Source organism: Gossypium raimondii, chromosome 6 (genome assembly GCF_025698545.1).
Source record: "Gossypium raimondii isolate GPD5lz chromosome 6, ASM2569854v1, whole genome shotgun sequence".
Lineage (NCBI taxonomy): Eukaryota > Viridiplantae > Streptophyta > Magnoliopsida > Malvales > Malvaceae > Gossypium > Gossypium raimondii.
In genome coordinates, this window is record NC_068570.1 from 33,928,960 (window position 1) to 33,947,422 (window position 18,463).

At 36.3% G+C, this 18,463-nt stretch overlaps 2 non-coding genes across 2 annotated transcripts; both read right to left on the reverse strand.

The window, feature by feature from the left end:
- Window positions 1–699: 699 nt before the first annotated feature.
- On the reverse strand, window positions 700–807 carry LOC128042048 (small nucleolar RNA R71). The gene has a single exon (XR_008197256.1). It is a non-coding gene; the product is annotated as a small nucleolar RNA R71 (small nucleolar RNA).
- Window positions 808–2,879: 2,072 nt separating this feature from the next.
- On the reverse strand, window positions 2,880–2,985 carry LOC128042070 (small nucleolar RNA R71). The gene has a single exon (XR_008197278.1). It is a non-coding gene; the product is annotated as a small nucleolar RNA R71 (small nucleolar RNA).
- Window positions 2,986–18,463: the final 15,478 nt, after the last annotated feature.

An 18,463-nucleotide genomic window follows, 5' to 3' on the forward strand; every position in this document is an offset into this window, starting at 1 on the left:
CTTACCAATTTTCGATCCCGGTAGAGATGATACTTTCTTATGACTTTATTAGTTGAATGATGTGTACATTTGTACAATTGCAATAGTTATTTTACACGCAACATGTTTTTTGCGCCGTTCCCGGGGATTGACACCATTGGTGAAAAGTTGATTTGTTATTATTCTTGTATTTTTGTTAGAGTAGTTAACTAGTATTTTATTTGATTTTTCAGGTTTGTATTAGTGCATAAGAAAAAATATTCAAGATGATGCAAAATATTATTTTGATTGTGCAATCGAAGAACATTAAAGCAAAGAAGATAAGAATTAAGAGAAATGGAGAGGATTATAAATGATCCAATCAGAGAACATGTAGTGCCTATTTTGGATGATCTAATTCCAGGAATTGTTAGGCCACATATTCAAGCTAAACACTTTGAATTAAAACCAGTAATGTTTCAGATGCTGCAGATCGTAGGGCAATTTAGTGGTCTACCTACTGAAGATCCAAGATTGGACTTGAGACTTTTTCTTGAAGTTTGTGACTCATTCAGGCAGTAGGGTGTTCCTGAAGATGCCCTTATATTAAAATTTTTCCTTTAGTCATTACGAGACCGTGTTAGATCAAGGTTGAATGCGTTACCATCAAGTATGGTGGCATTTTGGAATGAACCGTGTTAGAGATTTCTACTTAGGTACAATCCTCACAACATGAATGCCAAGCTTAGGAACGACATTACATCGTTTAGGCAATCTAAAGATGAGACATTATATGAAGCATGAGAGGATTTGAAGGAACTAATTAAAAAAATTCTCGAATCATGGTTTTCAACATTGGGCACAGATGGAAATGTTCTACAATATATTAAATGCTCATACGCGAATGGTGGTGGATGCATCTACTAATGGGACATTGCTTGACAAATCCTACAATGAAGCATATGAAATTCTAGAAAGAATAGAAACCAATGATTATCAGTACCCTACTACCAGAGTTAGTAGTGGTAGAAGAGTTGCTGGAACAATGGAACTTGATGCGATCACATCATTAACATCTCAGTTATCATCTCTAACAAATATGATTAAAACTCTGAAAAGACCCTCTGCAGTACAGGAGATGAATGTTGTAGAACTAACATGCATATACTATGGAGAAGATAATGTTTTTGATGAACGCCCATCCAATAAAGCCTCTACGTATTACATGGGGAATTTTAATCATAGCAACAACAATCCTTACTCCAACACATACAATCTAAGGTGGAAACAACATCCAAATTTTAGCTGTAGTAATCAGGGAATGGGAAATGCCATTAATGTTAATAGGCAGAATGTGACTGGTGTACCATCTGGATACAATCAACCAATGCTGCGGCAAAATGTGTAACAAAGCTTGTCATCTTCAACATCATTTATGGAAGCTTTCTTAAAGGAGTATATGGCTAAGAATGATGTAATTATTCAGAGCCAGGTAGCTTTCTTAAGAGCTGGTGTACCACCTGGATACAGTCAACCAATGCTGCGGCAAAATGTGCAACAAATTTTGTCATCTTCAACATCAACTATAGAAGCTCTCTTAAAGGAGTATATGGCTAAGAATGATGTAATTATTCAGAGCCAAGTAGCTTTCTTAAGAGCTCTAGAGAATCAAGTAGGACAAATTGCCATAGCATTAAGTTCCAGACAACAAGGAGCATTACCTAGAGACATAGAAAGTTCTCGATATCAAGGAAAGGAATAATGTAAGGCCATAACACTCCGGAGTGGCACTCAGCTTTCAGGAGTTGTGACTGATACCTTTATTGAGAAGAAAAGTTAAAAAGTTCCCGAAAGCACAAATTTCAAGCCAGAAGTTGAACAAACAAAAAAATATGGGAGTAAACAGAAGCATACATAAGCAAATTCATCTTGCAGAGCCAATATAAGTACCATGGCAAAGCAACCTCAGCAAATGGAAGGAAGGCCACTGCCACCTTTTCCCCGGTATTTCCAAATTCGAGACAAGATGCTTAATTCAAGAAATTTCTAGAGGTTTTGAAGTAATTACACATCAACATACCTTTGGTGGAAGCATTAGAACAAATGCCTCACTACGTAAAATTCATGAAAGATATCCTATCCAAGGAGAGAAGGTTAGAGGAGTTCAAAACTGTTGCACTTACTGAAGGGTGCACATGAATGCTGCACAAACCTAAGCATTACAAGTTTTTGGCGCCATTGCTGGGGATTGTCAACTGTTACCATAGTGATTATTTTTTGTGAAATTATTTATTTTCAATTTGATTTATTTCTAACATTACTAACTTATTCTTTTTAATTAATATTTGTGATTTTCTTTTCAAGTGTTTATGAGCATAGATCAAATTATTGATTTACTCCCTGTAGACCCTGAAATTGAGTGAACTTTCAAACAAAGAAGACGTGAATGAACAACTCAAAGACAAGTTGAGATAGACCTTGGCAATCAGAATCAAGACCAAGGTAATGAAGCCGATTATGTACGAAATCCTATCCTCATTTTTGATGATAGGGATGGATGCATCAGACAATATGTTGTGCCACTTTTGAGTGAGTTAAACCCATGAATTAGAAGGCTAGATATTGAGGCAACCCAGTTTCAATTGAAACCAGTGATGTTTCAAATGCTTCAAACGGTGGGCCAATTTAGTGGTATACCCATGAAAGATCCACATCTCCACCTTCGATTGTTTATAGAGGTGAGTGATTCATTGAAGATAGCCGGTGTGACTGAAGACGCATTGAGGTTGAAGGTGTTTCCGTACTCATTGTGAGATCGAGCACGAGCATGGCTCAATTCATTGCTACCAAGTTCCATATCTACATGGCAAGAATTAGTAGAGAGATTTTTGTTTAAGTATTTCCCACCTAGCAAAAACGCTAAGTTGAGGAACGAGATCACAACTTTCGAACAATTGGACGACGAGACTTTGTATGAGGCGTGGGAGCGATTCAAGGAGTTACTTCGTAAGTTCCTCATCATGGGATTCCTCACTGTATCTAGTTGGAGACATTCTATAATGGTCTCAATGCACCTACAAGATTGATGGTAGATGCTTCCATTAATGGTGCAATTTTGTCTAGGTCTTATAATGAGGGTTATGAGATCATCGAGAGGATCGCGAGTAATAACTATCAACGGGAAACAAATCGAACAGCTTCAGGAAGATGCGTAGCCAAATTTCATGAAGTTGATTCCTTCACTTCGTTATCAACTCAGGTATCGTCTATTTTATCTATGTTAAAATAGTTAACCACTAATAGTACTAATAATTTTAGAGCTCAGCCACCAAGTCCGTTTGAAGCAGTTTCCTATGTGTACTGTGGGGAAGGTCATTCTTTTGGGAATTATCCATCAAATCCTGAGTCAGTGTACTATGTGTGGAACCAATACCAAAATAGGAGTGGACAAGGACCCCATTCCATCTTCTACAATCCTTCATGGCGAAATCATCCTAACTTTTCTTGGAGCAGCCAAGGAAATGGACCGAACAACAACTTATTGCAGCAAACACCCAGCCAATTTTAAGGGTTTAATTAGTAAGCTCCAAAACCACCTCAAGCTGAGGCATCAAACAGTTTGGAGAACTTTTTGAAAGCGTATATGACAAAGAATGATGCTTTGATCCAAAGCCAAGCAGCAACACTAAAAAATTTGGAAAACCAAATGAGCCAGTTAGCTACAGAGCTACGTAATAGACTGCAAGGAAACTTGTCGAGCGATATTAAAAATCTAAGAAATTTGGGTAAAGAACATATCCAGGCAGTGGCATTTCGAAGTGGTAAAATCCTAGAACACCGATTGATTGATGTTGAAGATAAGCCCATTGAGAAGAATCAACCAGCTATTGAAGTTCCTACACTAAAGGAATCAGAAATTACAGAGTCTAAAAAGGTAAACCCTGACTTAGTGAATTCAGATATTTTAACATCTTCGTTGGATGAAGATTTACCTACTCAGAAAAGTTGTCCGGTTCAACCGAAAGTTCCATCACCTCCATATCCGCAAAGATTGCAGCAAAACAAGCAGAAACATGAGGTGCAATTCAAGAAGTTTTTGGATGTTCTGAAGTAGTTACACATCAATATTTCATTGGTGGAGGCTTTAGAACAAATGCCGAATTATGTGAAGTTTATGAAGGATATACTGTCCATGAAAAAAATGACTGAGTGAGTATTGGACTATTGCCTTGACAAAGGAGTGCAATCTGTTCCTGCAGAACAAACTGCCACCGAAATTAAAAGAACCAGGAAGCTTTACTATACCCTATAACATTGGTGACTTCTACTGTGGTAAAACTTTGTGTGACTTAGGAGCGAGTATCAACTTGATGCCTAAGTCTATTTTCAAGATGTTAGGGATAGGTGAAGTAAGACCTCCAACTGTGACGCTTCAGCTAGCGGATCGATCTTTAGCATATCCCGAAGGAAAGATCAAGGATGTTTTGGTCAAAGTCAATAAATTTATTTTTCCTGCTGATTTCATTGTCTTAGATTTTAAAGCTGACAAGAAAGTGCCAATCATCCTTGGAAGACCTTTCTTAGCCACGGGAAGAACGTTAATATATGTGCAGAAACGAGAAGTCACCTTGCGAGTTCAAAAAGATCACGTAAACTTTAACATTCTTAAAGCGATGAAATTTCCCAATCCGACAGAGGAGTGTTCAGTTATAAAAGAGTTAGAAACCTTGGTTTCTACAGAAAGAAATTTTGAAGAAGATCCATTGGAGAAAGTCTTAGATCTTGACCCTTTGGAGGATGAAGAAGGTGAAGAAAACATGGCTTTGATGGAAGCCAATTCGGGAAATTTTATTCAATCCACATGGTTTGAACTGTTGGAGTTGGAAGTTAGAGAATTTGTGCAACCCAAGTTGTCAATTAAAGAACCACCTAAACTAGAACTAAAGGTACTTCCTTTCCATTTGAAATACATTTATTTAGGTGATTGTTCTACTTTGCCTGTGATTATTTCAGCAAAACTTACGAAAGATCAAGAGGAGCAACTAATTGTTATTCTAAAAAAATTTAAGAAGGCAATTGGTTGGACCATAGCTGATATTCGAGGTATAAGTCATTTCTTTGCATGCATAAAATCATTTTAGAAAAAGGTGAAAAATCTCCAATTGATGGAAAAAGAAGGCTCAATCCTATTATGAAAGAAGTTGTGAGAAAGGAAGTGATCAAATGGTTAGATGCAAGAATCATTTATCCTATTTCAGATAGTTCGTGGGAAAGTCCGGTGCAGTGTGTGTCGAAGAAAGGTGGAATCACAATTGTTGAAAATGAGCGTAACGAGTTAATTCGAACAAGAACTGTTATCGATTGGAGAATCTGTATTGATTACAGAAAGTTGAACAAAGCCACTCGGAAGGACCATTTTCCATTGCCTTTTATGGATCAGATGTTAGATTGACTGGCAGGTAATGAATTTTATTATTTTTTAGATGGCTATTTGGGATATAACCAAATAGTTGTAGCCCTAGAATACCAGCATAAAATAACATTTACTTGTCCATACGGTACATTTGTTCTTAGGCGAATGCCTTTTGGTATATGCAATGCGCCTGCAACTTTTCAATGATGCATGATGGCAATATAACTGATATGGTTGAAAATTTTATTGAGGTTTTCATGTATGATTTTTCTCTTTTTGGTAACACTTATGACATCTGTTTCAGAAATTTGGCTACGGTACTAAAGAGATGTGAATAGACGAATCTTGTCCTTAATTGGGAAAAATGTCATTTTATGGTCAAGAAAAGGATTGTCTTAGGTCATAAGATCTGAAAGAAAGGAATTGAAGTCGATAAAGTGAAGGTGGACATAATTGAAAGATTACCGGCCCCAATGAATATGGAAAGAGTCAGAAGTTTCTTAGGCCATGCCGGTTTTTATCAAAGGTTTATCAAAGATTTCTCAAAAATTTCCAAACCGTTGTGTTTGTTAATAGAGAAAGATACAGTGTTTGATTTCAACAAAGCATGTTTGAAAGCTTTTGAAGAGCTAAATAAGCGGTTAATCTCAGCCCCAATAATCATTACACTTGATTGGAACTCACCATTTGATTTGATGTGTGATGCAAGTGACTATGTCGTTGAAGCTGTGAAGGGTCAAAAAAGAAATAAAGTGTTTCACCCTATTTACTATGCATAGCTGCCCAATGCAATTATACGGTAACCGAAAAAGAACTCTTCGCTATAGTTTTTGCTTTTGACAAATTCTTCTCATATCTTATAGGTACCAAATTTATAGTATTTACTGACCATGCGGCCATTAAATACTTGCTCACGAAGAAAGATGCAAAACCAAGGCTAATTCGTTGGAAACTTTTACTCCATGAATTTGACCTTGAGATCCAAGATAGAAAAGGTGTCAAAAATCAAATAGCTGACCATCTGTCAAGGTTGGAGCAAAATGAGGTAACTCAGTCATATGTGTCAATCAACGAGAATTCCTCAGATGAACACTTATTTAAGGTAAATCAAATTCATGAAACACCTTGGTTTGCTAATTTTGCAAATTATCTTGCATGTGGAATAATTCCTCGAGAAATGACATACCAACAAAGGAAAAAATCCCTTCATGATAGCCTGTATTATCTTTGGGAGGATCCGCTTTTTTTTAAACAATGTGCAGATAATATAATCCGAAAGTGTGTAGGTGAAAGCAAGATTGTTGAGATCTTGTATCATTGCCATTCATCTCCAAGTGGGAGACAATTTGGTGGTTCACGTACTGCAGCAAAGATTTTGCAAGCAGGTTTCTTTTGGCCTAAACTATTTAAAGATACTTATGCTTATGTCAAGAACTGTGATAAATGCCAAAGGACTGTAAATATATCAAGGAGGAATGAAATGCCCTTGACAAACATTTTGGAGATTGAATTGTTCGACGTATGAGGCATTGACTTCTTAGGCCCATTTCCATCTTCGTATGTGAACAAATACACCTTAGTTGCTGTGGACTATGTATCCAAATGGGTTGAAGCTAAAGGATACTCTACAAATGATGCTAAGGTAGTCATTCAATTTCTACATACGCTTGTGTTTACACGATTTGCGACACTGAAAGCTATTATTAGTGATGAAGGTTCTCACTTTGTGAACAAATGGCTTAAGTGGTTGCTTGATAAATATAATGTGAAGCACAAGATTGCTATTGCCTATCACCCCTACTCTAATGGGCAAGTTGAAAGAGTGAATCGTGAAATCAAACGTATCCTTGAAAAGGTAGTACGCCTTAGCAGAAAAGATTGGTCTCGAAGGCTCGATGATGCATTATGGGCCTATCGAACAACATTAAATACTCTGTTAGGAATGACTCCTTATCGGTTAGTCTTTGGAAAGGCATGTCATTTGCCATTAGATTTGGAGAATAAAGCTCACTGGGCTTTGAAGCAGTTGAACGTTGATCTTAAGTAAGCCGGTGAGAAAAGGATGTTACAACTTGATAAGTTGGAAGAGCTGAGGTTGTTTTCCTATGAGAATACCAAAATGTGTAAAGAAAGATCAAATAGATGGCATGAAGTCATATACAACCTCACGAGTTTAAAGAAGGTTATAAGGTTTTGTTGTTTAATTCAAGGTTAAAGTTATTTCCTGGGAAGCTTAAATCCCGATGGAAATGACCTTATACCATCTACTGAGTTTATCCTTATGGAGCTATTGAATTATACGACAATTACGGAGATACGTTTAAAGTTAATGGTCAACGTCTCAAACACTACTAGGATGGTGAAGTTGAGCGATTTGAATCCTCGCTCAAATTAGCAGACCCTTAATTTTTCATGAACTCATTTTGTAAATAAATAAATAATTAGAACTTATTTTCTTAACTTATTACATTTAATTAATTCTGTCTAAGGATATTGGAACTTAAGCAGGACCAGTGTGACCCCTCCAATCTTCCCTGGGAATTAATTTAATGTAATGTGTTAATAAGAAATGTCCTAATTAAGGCTTAATTTTTTTTAATTTCTTTTGTTCTGTTTAAATTTTAAATTTTTATGTTAATAAAGAGGATTAAATTTGGCCCAAGTACTAATCAGCTTTTTTAGTAAGATACAGTCTGAGTTTGTGGCCCAATACAGCAAAAAGGAGGGAACAATCCATGCTTGCCGTCACACTATTGTTTGTCGCCCAAGTAACCCTAATGCAGCTAAATTTTTGCTACATGTTGCCCTAATTTTTCCCTATATAAACCCCTTTCCATTCTACTAATTTTCATATTCCTCAAAGCAATTTGCTTACATCCTCAAAAATCCCTAAATCTCTGTTTTATGCTGTCAACCTCAAATCTCGAAAGAAATCCTAATTCTCTTCCCTTTTTGTCAAAATCCTAGTTCTCTCACCGTTATTGTCACACGTCGTCATCGACACCGCACCATCCTTGCTGTCGCAAGATTTTTGCCATAGCAAGTTCTACCCACTTTGCCGATTTCTTTTTTCTCATTTGTGCAGAAACTTTGCCGAATTTTTGGGAAAAGATACCACATCTCACAAAAGAACCAGATCTTCAAAGACTCCTCGTGAAAACCCAATTTTGATCGATGAAGAAATGAAAGAGAGATTTGATTCAATCTTCAAGCATTAACCTATGATGCCGAAAAAAAGTTTTGACTTGAAGAGTAATGATTTGATGGTTGTTCCTATACCGATTAAAAAGAAAATCAATGCTCTCAAGTGGAATGATTTTGTGATGGTTGTTCACTTCCCGATGATGAACTAGTTCGAGATTTCTATGCTAGTTTGACTACGCAAGATGCTACTGAAGTCATCGTTTGAAAGAAAAAGGTACCTCTTACTTCTAAGTCCATCAATGATTTGTTTAATTTACCTAATGTTGAAGAATATGAGTACTACCCTATGACAAACAATATCAATTGGGATTTTCTTCAACAAGTGCTTGATGTTGTCATAAATCCAGGATCCTAATGGATTATAAGAAAGTATGGGGCCATTCTTGTTGAAGATAATACTTAAAACGAGTACCAAAGGTATGTTTTTATTTCGTTCGCTACAGTTTAATGCCTCTCTCACATAGTTCCACCATCTCGATGGAACGAATGATTTTATTATATGCAATTTTGACAGAAAAGTCCATTAATGTTGGGAAAATTATCCTCAAGGAGATTCACGATTGTGCTAAAAAGAAGGCAGGAAGTGCTTATTTCCCACCATTAATCACTTCAATTTGCTTAAAGGCCGGTGTTAAAACACAAGGAAATTTGGAGGGGCGATATGTTCAATGATGTATTACAAATTATGATCTTGAAAGATTACTAGAGAGGGTTCACGCTTGCTATGTTTTATTCTGCATAAATTAAATCCTAATTACGATAGAAATAAATTCCTAAAGACCTAAAAATAATTCAACAAATAACAGGACAAGAATCCCCATTTTATTTTTATGACTTATTACCCTTGTCTTCTTTAGCTCCATCTCCACTTGCATCGTCAGTATCGTTCATCCATGTCTCAACGATAGCATCTAGGAACTCAAGAACAAAAGTATTAGAGATATTCTTAAAAGTATTTCAAATTGAGTCATCTCTAATTTTTGCATATTTCCAGTACGTTTGTTGTTGATTGTCCATGAACTTGCACATATCCATCAAAATTGACAACTCTGATTTCCTTGAAGTACTTGGAGAAGTCGGCATGGGAGTTATATATTTAGTTTCAACACTTAGTTTAACTGGTTCTTCTTCTAGCTTAACCCTTGGTTAAGGAATGCTCGGTTCCTTATCAGATTCTTCCTCTTCAGTGTCTGTTACTAAATTAGCTTCAGTTTCAATTCCATCTGTTGACTCCTCTGTATCCGGCTCAGTTGGCTCTTCTTGCTCGCCTTGATTCAGTTCATGCACCCTCTCTACTAATCTTTCAAGATCATAATTTGTAATGCATCCTTGAACATATCGCCCCTTCAAATTGGCTTGTGTTTTAACACGGGCCTTTAAGCAAAGTGAAGTGATTAATGATGGGAAATAAGCACTTCCTTCCTTCTTTTTAGCACAATCATGAATCCCCTTGAGGATAATTTTCCCAACATTAATGGACTTTTCTGTCAAAATTGCATATAACAAAAGCATCCGTTCCATCGAGATGGTGGAACTATGTGAGATATGTATAAAACTGTAGCAAACAAAATAAAACCATACATTTGCTACTCGTTTTAAGTATTCTCTTCGACAAGAATGGCTCCCATACTTTCTTATAATCCATTGGGATCCCAGATTTGTCACAACATCAAGCACTTGTTGAAGAAAATCCCAATTGATATTGTTCATTATAGGGTAGTACTCATCTTCTTCAACATCAGGTAAATTAAACAAATCATTGATGGACTTAGAAGTAAGAGGTACCTTTTTCTTTCGAACGATGACTTCAGTAGCATCTTGCATAGTCAAACTAGCATAGAATTCTAGTACTAGTTTATCATCGGGAAGTGAACGAGCATCACAAAATTGTTCCCACTTGAGAGCATTGATTTTCTTTCTAATTGGTATAGAAACAACCATCAAATCGTTACTCTTCAAGTCAACCTTTTTTCGGCATCATAGGTTGATGCTTGAAGATTGAATAAAATCTCTCTTTCACTTATTCACCGATCAAAATTGGTTTTTCATGAGTAGTCTTTAAAGATCTGGTTCTTTTGCGAGACATGGTATCTTTTCCCAAAGATTCGGCAAAGTTTCTGCACAAAAGAGAAAAGAGAAATCGACAAAGTGGGTAGAACTTGCTACGACAAAAATCTTGCGAAGGCAAAAGTGAATTTTGGCAAAAAGGGAAGAGAACTAGGGTTTCTTTCGAGATTTGAGGTTGACGGTACAAAAGGGAGATTAAGGGATTTTTAGCGAGTAAGTAAATTGCTTTGAGGGATATGAAGATTAGTAGAATGGAAAAGGGTTTATATAGGAAAATTAAGGGCAACATGCAGCACAAATTTAGCTGCATTAGGCTTTTTTGGGCGGCAACCAATAGGTGTGACGGTAAGGCATGGATTTTTCCCTCCTTTTTGCTGTCTTGGGCCTCAAACTTAGACTGTATCTTACTAAAAAAACTGATTAGTACTTGGGCCAAATTTGACCCTCTTTATTAACATAAAAATTTAAAATTTAAACAGAACAAATGAATTTAAAAAAATTAATTCCTAATTAGAAAATTTATTAACAAATTACATTAAATTAATTCCCAAGAAAGGTTAGAGGGGTCACAGCAGTCCCACTTAAGTTCCAATCTCCTTAGACAGAATTAATTAAATGTAATAAGTTAAGAAAATAAGTTCTAATTATTTATTTATTTACAAAATGAGTTCATGAAAAATTAAGGGTCTGTTAATTTGAGCGAGGATTCAATTCGCTCAACTTCACCATCCTAGTAGTGTTTGAGACGTTGACCATTATCTTTAAACATACCTCTGTAATTGTCATATAATTCAATAGCTCTATAAGGATAAACTCGGTAGATGGTATAAGGTCATTTCCATCGGGATTTAAGCTTCTCATGAAATAACTTCAACCTTGAATTAAACAACAAAACCTTCTGACCTTCTTTAAACCCACGAGGTTGTATATAACTATCATGCCATCTCTTTGATCTTTCTTTACACATTTTGGCATTGTCATACGAAAACAACTTCAGCTCTTCCAACTCATCAAGTTGTAAATTCCTTCAGTCACCGGTTTGCTTAAGATCAAAGTTCAATTGCTACAAAGCCCATGAGCTTTATTCTCCAACTCTAATGGCAAATGACATGCCTTTCCAAAGACTAACCGATAAGGAGCCATTCCTAACGGAGTCTTAAATGTTATTTGATAGGCCTATAATGCATTATCGAGCCTTCGAGACCAATCTTTTCTGTTAAGGCGTACTACCTTTTCAAGGATACATTTGATTTCGCGATTCACTCTTTCAACTTACCCATTAGACTTGGGGTGATAGGTCGTAGCAATCTTGTGCTTCACATCATATTTATCAAGTAACCACTTAAGCCATTTGTTCACAAAATGAGAACCTTCATCACTAATAATAGCTTTTGGTGTCCAAAATCGTGTAAACACATTCTTATGTAGAAATCGCATGTCTACCTTAGCATCATTTGTAGGATATGCTTCAACTTCAACCCACTTGGATACATAGTCCACAGCAACTAAGATGTATTTGTTCCCATACAAAGAAGGAATTGGGCCTAAGAAATCAATGCCTCATACGTCCAACAATTCAATCTCCAAAATGTTTGTCAAGGGCATCTCATTCCTCCTTTCACATAAGCATAAGTATCTTTAAATAGTGTAGGCCAAAAGAAACCTGCTTGCAAGATCTTTACGGCAGTACGTGAACCACCAAAGTGTCTCCCACTTGGAGATGAATGGCAATGATACAAGATCTCAGCAATCTCGTTTTCAGCTACACACTTTCAGATTATATTATCTGCACAATGTTTAAACAAAAATGGATTCTCCCAAAAATAATACCGACTATCATGAAGGAATTTTTTCCTTTGTTGGTATGTCATTTCTCGAGGAATTATTCCACATGCAAGATAATTGGAAAAATCAGCAAACCAGGGTATTTCATGAATTCGATTTACCTCAAATAAGTGTTCATCTGGGAAATTCTCATTGATAGGCAAACATGACTGTGTAACCTCATTTTGTTCCAACCTCGACAGATGATCAGCTACTTGATTTTCAACACCTTTTCTGTATTGGATCTCAAGGTCAAATTCTTGGAGTAAAAGTATCCAACGAATTAGCCTTGGTTTTGCATCTTTCTTCGTGAGCAAGTATTTAATGGCCGCATGGTCAGTAAATACTGTAACTTTGGTACCTATAAGATATGAGCAGAATTTGTCAAAAGCAAAAACTATAGCGAAAATCTCTTTTTCGGTTACCGTATAATTGCATTGGGCTCTCGTCAAAGTTCTACTTGCATAGTAAATAGGGTGAAACACTTTATTTTTTCTCTGACCCATCACAACTCCAATGGCATAGTCACTTGCATCGCACATCAACTCAAAAGGTGAGTTCCAATCAGGTGTACCGATTATTGGGGCTGAGATTAACTGTTTCTTTAGCTCTTCCAAAGCTTCCAAACATGCTTTGTTGAAATAAAACACTGTATCTTTCTCTATCAACAAACACAACGGTTTAGAAATTTTCGAGAAATCTTTGATAAACCTTCGATAAAAACCAGCATGGCCTAAGAAACTTCTGACTCCTTTCACATTCATTGGGGCTAATCTTTCAATTACGTCCACCTTCGCTTTATCGACTTCAATTCCTTTCTTTGAGATCTTATGACCTAAGACAATCCCTTCCTTGACCATAAAATGACAATTTTCCCAATTAAGGACAAGATTAGTCTCTTCGCATCTCTTCAGTACCTTAGCCAAATTACTCAAACAGATATCATAAGTGTTACCAAAAAGAGAAAAATCATCCATGAAAACCTCAACAAAATTTTCAACCATATCAGTAAATATTGTCGTCATGCATCGTTGAAAAGTTACAGGTAAACCAAAAGGCATTCGCGTAAAAGTAAACGTATCAAATGGACAAGTAAAGGTTGTTTTATGTTGGTCCTCCGAGGCTACAACTATTTCGTTATATCCCGAATAGCCATTGAAAAACAATAAAATTCATTACCTGCCAGTCGATCTAACATCTGATCCATAAAAGGCACCTGAAAATGGTCCTTCCTAGTGGCTTTGTTCAAATTCCTGTAATCAATACAGATTCTCCAACCGGTAACAGTTCTCGTTGGAATTAACTCATTACTCTCATTTTCAACAATCATAATTCCACCTTTCTTTGGCACACACTGCACCAGACTTACCCAATAACTATCTGAAATAAGATAGATGATTCCTACATCTAACCATTTGATCACTTCCTTTCTCACAACTTCTTTCATAATAGGATTGAGCCTCCTTTGCCCATCAATTCGAGCTTTTTCACCTTTTTCTAAAATGATTTTATGCATGCAAAAAGAAGGGCTTATACTTCGAATATCAGCTATGGTCCAACCAATTGCTTTCTTAAATTTCTTTAGAACAGCAATTAGTTGCTCCTCTTGAACTTTCGTCAGTTTCGCTGAAATAATCATAGGCAAAGTAGAACAATCACCTAAATAAACGTATTTCAAATGGGAAAGAAGTATCTTTAGTTGGAGTTTAGGTGGTTCTTCAATTGAGAACTTGGGTTGCACAAATTCTTTGAGTTCCAACTCCAACGATTCAAACCGTGTGGATTGAATAGAATTTCCCAGATTGGCTTCCATCAAAGGCATGTTTTCTTCACCTTCTTCATCCTCCAAAGCATCAAGGTCTAAGGCTTTCTCTAATGGATCTTCTTCAAAATTGCTTTCCATAGAAACTAAGGTTACCTAATCGTTTTGAAATCATATGATGAGTTCTCCTTTCTGCACATCAATTAAAGTTCTTTGTGTGGTTAAGAAAGGTCTCCCAAGGATGATCAGCACGTCCTTGTCTGCTTCAAAATCTAAGACAATGAAATCAGCAGGAAAAATAAAATTATCGACTCTTACCAAAACATCCTCGATCTTTCCTTTGGGATATGCTAAAGATCGATCCGCTAGCTGAATCGTCACAGTTGTGGGTCTTACTTCACCTATCTCTAACATCTTGAAGATATACGTAGGCATCAAGTTGATACTCGCTCCTAAGTCACACAAAGTTTTACCACAGTATGAGTCACCAATGTTATAGGGTATAGTAAAGCTTCCTCGGTCTTTCAATTTCGGTGGCAGCTTGTTCTGCAGGAACGTACTGCACTCCTTTGTCAAGGCAATAGTCTCATACTCACTCAGTCATTTCTTCTTAGACAGTATATCCCTCATAAACTTCACATAATTCAGCATTTGTTCTATAGCCTCCATCAACAGAATATTGATATGTAGCTGCTTCATAACATCCAAAAAATTCTTGAATTGCACCTCCTATTTCTGCTTGTTTTGCTACAATCTTTGGAGATATGGAGGTGATGGAACTTTAGGTTGAATCAGACAACTTTTCCGAGTAGGTAAATCTACATCCAAAAAAGATGTTAAAATATCTGAATTCACTAAGTCAGGGTTTACCTTGTTAGACTTTGAAGTTTCTGATTCCTTTGGTGTAAGAACTTCAACAGCTAGTTGATTCTTCTCAACGGGCTTATCTTCAACATCAACCAATTGAGGTTCTAGAATTTTACCACTTTCCAATGCCACTGCCTTGATATGTTCTTTACCCAAATTTCTTCGATTCTCAGTATCGCTTGGCAAGGTTCCTTGCGGTCTATTACGTAGCTACGTAGCTAACTAACCCATTTGGTTTTCCAAATTTTATAGTGTTGTTGCTTGGTGTTGGATCAAAGTGTCATTCTTTGCCGTGTACGCTTTCAAAAAGTTATCCAAACTATTTGATGCCTCAGCTTAAGGTGGTTTTAGAGCTTACTGATTAAACCCTTGAGATTGGTTGGGTATTTACTGTAATAAGTTGTTGTTCGGTTCGTTTCTTTGGTTGCTCCAAGAAAAGTTAGGATGATTATGCCAATGAGGATTGTAGAAGTTGGACTGGGGTCCTTGTCCACTCTTATTTTGATATTGGTTCCCCACATAGTACACTGACTCGGGATTTGATGGACAATTCTTAAAAGAATATTCTTCCCCACAGTACACACAGGAAACTATTTCAAACGGACTTGTTGGCTGAGCTGTAAAATTATAGGTACTATTAGCGGTTAACTGTTTTAACATAGAGGAAATAGACGATACCTGAGCTGATAACGAAGTGAGGGAGTCAACTTCATGAACTCCGGCTACGCGTCTTCCTGAAGCTGTTCGACTTGTTGACCATTGATAGTTATTACTCGCGATCCTCTCGATGATCTCATAAGCCTCATTATAAGATTAGACAAAATTGCACCATTCGTGGAAGTAACTACCATCAATCTTGTATGTGCATAAAATCACATTTTAATAATTTTTATGTCCTAATTTCATATTTTCACATATTTCATTAATTTATTAAAAAAATACTTAGTTTTAACAATGGATTTAAGTAAAAACATGATAAATTACATAGGAAAATCCTATATATTTTTCCGTTTACACCCAAAAACTTGAAACGCTTAGGTTTGTGCAAGTGTACACAGTCGTTATCAAGTAATAAGTAAGTATCGAGTTATCGTCTCTACAGGGATTGTATTTGTGCTAAATCACTTAATTTGTAATATTATATTAACAATTTGGTAAATAAAAACACAATATAGTTCAGAAGTGGTGATTAAAATATATGAACTAAATGCAATGATCCCTAATGCAAATTATCCTAAGTATGCAAACTAGATGAATGAAATAGATTTTAGTAAAATTAAACACAATTTACAACAATTATAACATAAATAATCTAAGATAATTACTTTAATTGAACTCAATTTGTTATCAACATGCTTAATAACATTTGGAAAAACATTCCATGGCAACTCGATCTTTCATGAGTTTGGAAACCACATTAGGTCCTTTCGAAATCCTTTACTTAGTAAATATGCATTTTACTGATCCTTATTTACTAAGGGGGTTTCTTAGCATTTGTGTGAGGTAACAGGGACGTGTTAGGTTTAAAACAATTTTATCACACAAATCTAAAAAGTATGCTGATAACAACGCTTGGTTAGAGTTGTTATGCAACCTATAATTTAATCGTGTTAGGATCTAAATTGAGCATGCACATTTCAATTACGCGTCCATTAGCCGTCATCTAGTTAGGATCGCTCAGCTAATTCAGGTGCTTTTCAGTCTCGTAGGAATGAAATACAAACTTAATTTTAATTAAAAAAATGATCAATTGAGGCACAAACATTATATGCATGAATTAAATAGATATTATTTAATCAAAACGATCATCCTAGCTTAATTAAAATTAAGCTAACATTGTTGTAAACAAGAACAAAGAACACATAGCAAAAATTTTTATATTAAGTTAAGAAAAAAGATTAAACCCAATTCAGAATGGCTATCACCCAAGACTCTGATTAACAAGACTCCTTCGTTCCTTTCCTTTGCTTCTTTGCTGACGGTTCTCCAAGGTGGCAGACCAAGGGTTCTTTAAGAGGCTTAATTACGAAAATCTCTATGAATAGATAATGCTAGGTGTGGGAATGGAAAAGGCTAAGAGAAAAAGAGAGAATGATGCTTTATGGATGCTTGAGGGATGATGAATGAAGGAATGAGAGGGTCTTATTTATAGGCGAGGAGAGAGAGATAGTTTGCTAAAAATAGGACTTTCCATCTTTTGAATAATCTTCCATGGGTGGCTGGCCATAATTTTAGTAAGTTGAGCTAATTTTCCTTGATTTTTGGTCAATTTGTGTAACACCCCAAACCCGGCCTAGACGTTACGGTCGGATCCGGCGTGTCACATTGAAGTGTCTTTTGAAAGATTAGACTCATTGGTGAAAATTTGTTTCTAGGTTTAAAAACCCCTTTATTATTATTTAACAAATCATCTAGTCAAAAACGTTTCCCTTGTTATTTGCTATTGTTATAAAAGGTAGATCTAAAATCGCGGAAGCTTTTGAAAACTCTAATGTTTAAATTTCGTGTCTTTGAAAACAGTAATTATTTTGAAATTTTGTCTTCTACTAAACTAGAAGTTTAGAATAAGTAAGCAAAAGCCCAACTAAAAATTTAAGCAAACATAAGTGGCCTTATTACATAAACAAAACCCAACACAAACTTTAATTTTAAATAAAAGCAAATGTAGCACAATTGCAGTTGTGTGGCCACCAACGAGTCCCTCGCAGCACCGACTCGCCTACAACTGGGGATTACCTGTACAGTTAAATAGAAGGGTGAGTTTACAAAAACTTAGTGTGTAATCCTCTATCAGTCAATCAGTATACAACAAGCAGTGACAGTCTAGGCTTGAGCCCTATTCAGTAACAGTATTGTGTGGGCCTTAGCCCAATACAGCAATAATGTGGGCCCTAGCCTAATACAGTAACAAGATGGGTCTTAGCCCAATACAGTAACAATGTGGGCCTTAGCCCAAAACATCAACAATGTGGGCCTTAGCCCAATACAAGAACAATGTGGGCCTTAGCCCAACACAATAACAATGTGGGCCTTAGCCCAATACAACAACAATGTGGGCCTTAGCCCAATACAATATCGGTATAGTGCAATAATGTAACCCATCCCAATCCAGCCAACACACCACTCCGTATCACCAACACACCAAGTGGGGATAAAATCGACCCACCCAGCCAACACAACAATATCGTAGCAAAGCTGCCAGTAAAATAAACGGCATATAGCCATTAGTAGGTCAACAGTCGTCTTGGGGGACCCGTGCAACCTTATCAGTATGGTACACTTCCTCCAAATATAACAACCCATCCCCATGTAATATGTCATGACATAATATCATATGTGTATGCAAAATGTCATGCTCAATCACAGTC